This window comes from Argiope bruennichi, chromosome 3 (assembly GCF_947563725.1).
Source record: "Argiope bruennichi chromosome 3, qqArgBrue1.1, whole genome shotgun sequence".
NCBI classification, from domain to species: Eukaryota; Metazoa; Arthropoda; class Arachnida; order Araneae; family Araneidae; genus Argiope; species Argiope bruennichi.
Genome location: NC_079153.1, coordinates 138,747,698 through 138,756,377, shown reverse-complemented (window position 1 = coordinate 138,756,377; position 8,680 = coordinate 138,747,698).

The window sequence follows — 8,680 nt, the reverse complement described above, 5'->3', positions numbered from 1 at the left end:
TTTTTAAAATTCATTTTAACTTACTTTTAATAAGAACACAAACAAGCATCTTATATCATTGAAAAAGTATTGAAATGTAAATTCAAAATATATATGAAAATAAAAAAACAGATTTTTTTAAAAGTACATAAGGTACTGACTCACCTTATAGTAACTGCAGTAAACGTCAAAAGTTGCAAGAAATCTATTCAAACGTAAAAAAATAACTTAAAAACGAATGCAATCAGTCGAAAATATTTTTATTATATTATATTATAATATATTAAAATTTTATTATATTTATATATTTGTCGAAATATTTTTACATATGATAACGAGTCTGAATCACGGATCGAATTATCAAATTCGTAATTTTAAATTTGCAATAAAATGACTTAAAATGCAAAAATAACTTTAAAAAGTATCATTATGTCAAATAATAATATAATAGAAATTAAAATAATATTAATTGTCCCATATAGGATGTGCCATCTAATTAATTAAGTAAGCAAATTAAATGTACGTGTCAAGGCGTTAAATAAGTATTTCTTATTAAAAAAAAAAGTGTTACAAATAAATATAGTTTCCTAAAAATTTAATAAATTGGAATTTCTAGCCAGGAACACTTTAAAATTTTACTGTAAATTACAAAATTACAATAATGTAGCAAAAATGATAGTATACAAAATATGCAATAAATAGTGTTGCAATGCGCATATGTATAAACTCAATAACCGAAACAATGCGAATGTTGTTTACCAACACTTAAAGAATGTTTTAATTAAAATTAGAGTTAATTAATTAATTAAAATTAGAGTGAAAAATTGTTCTGAAATAATATTCGTATTACTGAAGAATTTAATTCTTAAATTTTAAAGAGATATATAAAAGTCATTTGTGCAATAATTTCCCCCATAGTTATTAAATGAAAAAGTTTAAATTATTGACTTATTGTTAATTAAAATTTTGGAAATCTTTTTTATTCAGTATCTAACATCTAAAGCAGCATTTACTCATCAAATTTAATAATACCAGTCTGTCCTAAAAATAATTTTGAAGCCCTTCATGCATGGTGCATCATGCAATTTAAAGATTTATCCAGCATAAAAGCATAGCAACAGTAAAGGAAATAACGAAGACAGTATTATTTCGCATTCCATCACAGATATAAGACCATAATATTTCGATGAGCATTGTTGCGTATAAAATGACTTTTCCAAATTAGAATGAGTACAAAAATATTTTATAATAAATTCAATTTATAAGAACCGAAACAAGTAGGAAGGAATTTTGTGTTACTACGGCATATCGTAGTCTCAATAATTAAAATAACACACAACGGTTTCAATCCTTGCAATAACAAATAAAAGCAAACAGTTCACAAGAGTCATAGGAGTTATATGAAATGAAAAACCACGTTTCATATAACATTTTAAAACACAGAATGAAGGAAAGGATCTTGTCATTTTTTGAGAGATTTTTTTGTGTCATTAGAACAAATGACATTTTTGTTGAAAAGAATTATTCATAACTTTTCATAAGAAAACTAACTCGAGAACAAAATCGAAAGTTCCATTTTACTTCGCGTCAACTTTCTTTCTTTTCTCCGTGAAACGTGACACCAACCCGAAATTTGGAAGTTTTCCTCTCGGAATGCATTGGCGGGGGCTGATTTTTCTTTCTTGATCGCTTCAACGTTTGCTTTTTTCATCATTTCTGCCTTTCAAACCGAAGGACATGTGTTTCTTTCTGATACAAGACAGGCAGGATTTCGGGGGGTGTTTTATGATCTGCCATCAGTATCGCGCGGTCTCTGAAGAAAATAAAAATAATTCATTTCCTCAACACCCTTTCCTTACTCCATTCGAAGAAGTAAACAAAGCTCCGAATTTAGATTATATTGTTTCCTTCCTTATATTGTTTTGCTTCCCAGATCAATTTACGGACTTGTGCATAGATTTTGCAACAATCAATAAACATGTTTAAGACATTCATTCGGTTTGTTGAGAATGCTATTTGTTATGCACAATAGCATAATGAAATTCAATCCGTTTCGCCTTTATGTAGAATGTGAAGTTTTATTTTAATTAGTGAATACGGATTTTAAAAAATATATTTATGCGGTTGAAACATTTAATTTACTGAATATAAGAGGTATAGAATAGGAAAGGTTTATTGACGAATAAAGTGTTATTAAGTGTATTATTATGCGGACGAATAAAGTTTTATCTACAAATTAAATCAGTCATCCGTCATTGAGACAAAGCGGTTATGTGTTGAGTCTTAGCCGCCAAATGTACCCAAATGGTTAAGAAAAGGTATTCGAGACGCTCGTGTTCATTCTGTCTCACAAAATTTCTTTCGTTAATATGTAGTTTAATCAAATTTTTTTATGACGTAGCTTTTTAAATGATCTATTTCACATCATTCTTTCGGAGCCCGAAAAGAAAATCTTGACAGGGAAAAAGGTAAAAGAAAAAAAGTGCTCATTCTTGTACTTAATTTCATGCTAAGTAATCTACATACTCTTTCAGGGTGATGAAAAAATGACGAAAGATTTCTTTGTCATTTTTGGAAACTCTTTTTTGTTGCATTAACTGTTTATAAGACCATTTTACACCTAATAAATTATTAGATCTATCTATATATATATATATATATGTTAATGCGAATTTCGCAAACAGTTACAAATTGACGCCTACTCAATGTAACAGAATTATAAATTCTTGGAATAAGAAAAAGGCTGAAATTATATAGCGCTTGCGCGATTGATAGCAAGAGAGCCCAAAACCGCAATGAGCTAAATGGATATAATATGACGTTCTCTTTACATCAAAATGGTTGATTTGTGTTGAACTTTTAATAAATATCATCCATGAGTACTTTGTTTTCTACCTAATTTCCTGTTTGATTTTCTTCCTTATATAAAACTGAAATAAATAACACTTTGCTAATCTAAGAACTATATGCAAAATGAACATAATAGGATTAATATTCCATTTTAAAGCACCATAAAAACTACTTTGCAAAGAACTCATTAGATAAAAATAATGAAGACGATGCTGAGCCAACAACCAACAGTCTAAATTGTGGTGACGCATCTAAAGGAAGTTCGAAAAATTTACCTTGCATCCGAGGCAGGATTTCAGCTGCAAAATTGAGCGAGTCTGTCAGATGGCCATTGAAACCAGTTCTTCAATAACAAAGCATCTGTAGTTTATGCTTGCTAGATACGAATCTATAACAGATGATGATTTAATCAAATCATTATTAAAAATACTGTCTTTACCTGACCCATAATTTTATCCACCCCCCATTTTTTTTTCTCTCTCGATAGTATGTTCGCAATTAAGCAGACCATTAACGAACAATGAAAAATTAGACTCAGGTATCCAGTCTGATTAGCTTGGAATAAAAGACCAGTCTATAATTCACTGATAAATAAATATGCATATCTAGTAAGAAATAGGTTTTCCATTTCAGAGGATTCTAGAATGCGTTCTAAAAGTCCAAAAGAGATAAAATTTAAACAACGCATAATTCAAATAATGCGCTTCACATTTATTAAATAAAAAATTTGAGTACCAAAATTCCAATAATTGGCGCTATAAAATAAATCCAGGAAAAAATGGCACCATAATATAAATGTTATTTATTTGCAAATATTGAAAATATAAAAAATCATTTGAGCTACAGTGTATGCATATTAGCATTAATCTTTGGATAAAATGAATCTGATTCGGAACGAGCATTAGTTACTTCCCCGCACATCATGCTATTGTGAAAAATAGAATTAAAGCGCAGCTGACAAAATTGTTACATGAGAACCAGCAAAACTTCATCGCAGATATAAAAGAATTCTGTCGTTTAAAGCGGTCCAAAATTTCCATGAGCCCTACGTATGTTGGTACAGTAATTTGAAAAAAATTGAGCAATTTGGCATTCTTTCAAGTAGAGAGCGAAATCAAATTCCATCCTAACATTAAAAATATGACTACCGCGGTCGTTGCCGCATGGTATTTTGAGTTTTCCAGTTGTTTCCCGTATATTGGATATATGTATTCCACTGTACGAAAAATCTTACGGTGGAATTTGTATTTTTATATCTACATAAACAACCTACAGGAACTCAGGGGTTAGTAAAATGTTTCTATCCCTTACTGAAATGGCAGTTGACGATACTTGGCTGCGAAACATTTTGCGGAATGACGATGTCCACTTTTGCTTTGGTAGGCAAGTCAAAACGATTTTTGAATTTAGGTAGCAGAAAACTCTCACAGTATCCAGAAACAACTCTTGCATAATGAAAAAGTGACAGCTACCTTCATCATTCGACTTTTTTTTTTTTTTTGAAGAGATAACTGCAAATGAAATTCGAATCTGTTTTACCAGAGGAGAATAGTAATGTGACATGCTGAAGGAATTTGTAATCCCACAACTTCAAAAGTATGAATGCCTTTAAGATATCATTTTCGTGCAGGACAGCGCGCTTTCACATTGATAGTCGTGCAAAACAATTGTCAAGACAGCATTTCGGAGGAGCACAGGGGATCAGCCGTCATTCTTCCATTAGCATGGACTCATTATTTTCAGGATTTAGCGTCCTGCGACTTTTTGTTGTGGATTTTCTGAAGGACAATATTTATTGACAAAGGCCAGCATCTAAACTAGATCTGAAGGATAGCATTCGATGTCATGTTCTTGACATTGTGACAGACTTACTTTGGTCAATTGTGGAAAATGTAGTTCTGCGATTTCAGCACTTATTGAAGATGAAGGAGAACATGTTATGCAGATTTAATTGTCTTTTTATATATTATTTTATATTTAAAAAGTATATTAAATGTTTTATTTGTATTACATCTTTACCTATCGATGAAATTTGTACTACTTATTTTAATTAATAAATATCAAGCACATAATCTGAACTACCTGCAGTTTTAAATTTAAATTTATTTCATTTGTATCAATGGAATACATTCCAGAGCCTTCTAAAGTGGGAAACTCATTTCTTGCTAATTCAAGGATATTATTAATGGAAAATCCTACTACATGTGTTAAATATTATCATAACTGTGGTTACTAAAAGCTAATTACCCTTTATAGGATTTCTAAAATCCAGTTATTCCCTTTTTCCTAACAATTTATAATCACATTATTTTTGTTTTCGTTAAATGAACTAATCAACCATTAAAGTATTTAAATAGATTTAAAGTTGAGTGATATGTTTCAATTAAAATTCATCTTTTTTCAACAGTATACAATTATGGGAAAACTATTCCGAAAATTTCTTTTATGTCTGAAAATAGAAAAAAAGAAGAGAACAACGCAAATGTTTCCTTAAATTATTTGCGATAACTAAGTGGCGGGGTGAATTTGATCTGATTAAATAATAAGAGAAATATCACGCTTTTCCAGACATTTGCAATTAATTACTGGATTCCTGGCACTATTAGAATAAACAGCTCTTGGTAACAGAAACAAAAACCCTGGCACTCCTCGAGTTACGATGGGGAAATTACAAAAGAATGCCATACGTCCACGACAAAACTCTTGTTTGAATAAAAAGAAGGGACAAGAGCAGTTAGATGGAGATCGAAAAAAAAAAGTATCGCAACTCCCCAAAAGAGCACTAATGAAAAGGTTGTTCCTTTCGGAAGAGACAGAAGGAACTGGGGTAAATTATTTCCTTCCTCAACTAAATCAATCTGCCCCAAGTTGACAACTCTCTGGTGCACAAGGGGGAGGAAACCCAACCCCGAAGACTGCATTGTTGGCGTCATTAAAACTTGAAGAGTTTAGAGGAGCAGAAGATATCCCATTTTCAATTTACACATTCCTTCATTTCCCTCCTCTTCTATGTTGCCATGGGAGCGGAAGAAGCGACGCTGCTGCCACCTATCCGAGGGCCACCCCCCATCAGAAGGTGTTGATAATAATTTGCGAAGAGACCCAAGAGTGGAACCCAATTTTAGAGTGCCTAGTCGAAGGAAGTTGAAGAGAGAGATTTCCTTACCTCGGTCGGTTTTGAAAAGGGTCCCGCCGCCTTAACCTTTCATTACCTTCTCATTTGTAATCTGACAAGTGACATCCAGCCTTCCCGGGAATAGCCGCCGAAACAAGGGAATTGTTCGAGGAGGGGTTAATCTGCCGAGGGATTCTCTGGGCGAGTTATCGCCAAAGGAAACTCCGACGGACTGCTGTTTTAAAACAAATTGTATTAAAAGTGTAATTGGAAAAGGAATTGCGTGTCAGTTCGCAGGGTCTACTTTGTCACGGATGCCGCGACGAATGCTTATGAGTTTGCGAAGAGCAACAAACGCAGCTCGGGGGCAGGACGGCTTTTTCCCGGAGGAGGAAAACTTGTTTACACTAATTTGGCCGATTAAAGAATTTTTGACTGCATGGTATTGTCTCATTCTAACTCGAGTGACAAAGTAACTGACTCATCCTCTTGCGCTTTATTTGAAAGTATTATGAAAAGAATTTCTCTTGTTTTCGAAAACATAATACTTTCATGCAGGCAGAACCGAAATTCAATTAGTTTTGACACAAACTATTACGTATTACATAAAAAACCCGAGTTCATAAAAATGTGTAACAAATTTGCTTTAAATTCATCGACATCTCAGTAACTTACGACAATTTCGTCGTATTTAGCGTAATATGAACCTTCTTGTCTATCATGGCAAAATAGCGACAATTTTTACATTTTTTGTTATTTTTTATTATTGGGAACATTAATAGGACTGTTATAAAGCATCATTCTAAAAACCGTCTTTAAGATGGACTATTTTTGCTCATATAAGTTTAATCACTAAAGTATACATATTTTGTTATTCATTCTGCCAATTTGTCCTTTAAAGTCATTCCTTGCCTAAACTTAATAAATCTATCCGACTTCGTGTGAAATTTTTAGCAGATTTCTATTTTTCAGCACTCATTCTTGTAAATTTTTAAGTCAATGCTTACAAAGTATTATAAAATATTAAATCCATTTGTCAATGAAACAAGATTTTTCGAAGGCCTCTTGCATATTTAGGAATAAATTTTTATTAGCAAGACAGTATTCTTACGTATTTACCTTAGAAGCAACATTTCAACTATTTAACATGAACAGCAAAGGATGGCATACAGTAGGAGCTAACATATCATACCGTGTGGTTAACAGGCTTCTATTATAATGTAATAGTAATGCGTGGCATTTATCGATCTATGCGTGCCTGTAATGGAACTCGCAAAGCACACAGTATTCTAACCACGCATTTGGAAGCACACCATGCATAAAGGCCCTGAATTTAGCTAATGTGTAATATTGAAGGATTATTTAGGATATGTACTATACGTATTAACTGTGTTGCTACTAAATTTATAAAAAAATTGTAAGCCCCAAAGAGTTTAATTTTTTCGATCTATTATCATTCAGTTCTAAGTGGTAAAATTAAACTTAAAATTTTTTATTAAATCTCATAAATTCTTTGTCTTCTCTTTTAAACTTGTAAATGTAACAAAACGATCTAATAAATGTCCTTAAGTAATCCAGTACATTTTGAATACAGAAATGAAATTCAAAAAAGTGCTTATCATGTTGATGAGACTGATAAGTTGTAATATAAAAAGCTTCGTTCGTCCTACAACGATATGAACTGGTACATGATTTCAATTTTCTCTAATGTAATGTTTTATCAATATTCTAGAAACTTAGAAGGAAAACCAGGAGGGAGAAAATCCCAGTGATGCCATAACAGATATCCTTTGTTGACGAAAAAAAAATCAATTAAATCAAGCCTAAAGTAAAAACTGATTCATTCTTAGCAAGAAAGATTCTTTCAGAGTTCTTCAAGATATTTCCTTCCTCCAATTACCCTCAATAAGGAAGGACACACACATGACTGTCTATGTTATTTTTATTTGCATTGTTGTTCTTTGATTAAAGTTTTTTTATCGGTCTTGTTTCCAGTTCCATTAAGAAATTTTAAATTATATATTATATAAATATAAAATACATATTATATAAAGAAAATAAAAAGAAGAGAATTTCGTATTATTTTATATTTCAATCGTCAAAAAATTTTAAATAGAGATTTTGATGGATCTCCAGACTTTTCGCTGTTTGTTTGAGAGCATGATGTATCAAAACCACAAAGGATGAAAATTAGTATGGGATCCATGCCGAATTTTGGATGCAAAACGCTATTAAGAAGACTTTCTGCCTAATTTTAATTTAGAAATGCAATAAGCTAAATGAATTAAGTCTTTCCTTCAAAATTGAAAATAAGTTTCAATTTTGAAATAACTTATTTTAAAGGGAAAAATGAATGTATCTTTATCTTCCCATAGGTATGTGAACGCGCTCACTCAAAACCGTAAAGAACTAAAAAGGAAAATAATTTTGAGGTTGGTCTAGTATCATAATTATAAATCTGTGTCAAATTTCGCCAATGAAAGGCAGAGGCTTCTAAACTGTATGCTTCATTCTCTGTAGCATGCGGGCTAAACATAGAAAGGCCTATGCAGTAAACATTTTCGAAAAAATAAAGAGGGCATTTTCAATGTTGACCTTTATTTAATGATCATTAATAGGCTCATAGAGTAATCAATAGATGTCTGAAGAATGTCTGTCATAGAAAAAAGATTCTGAATGTCTTCGGGATACGCTTTTATAACCTGGAAAACTGGACACAGATGTACGTTTAGCAAC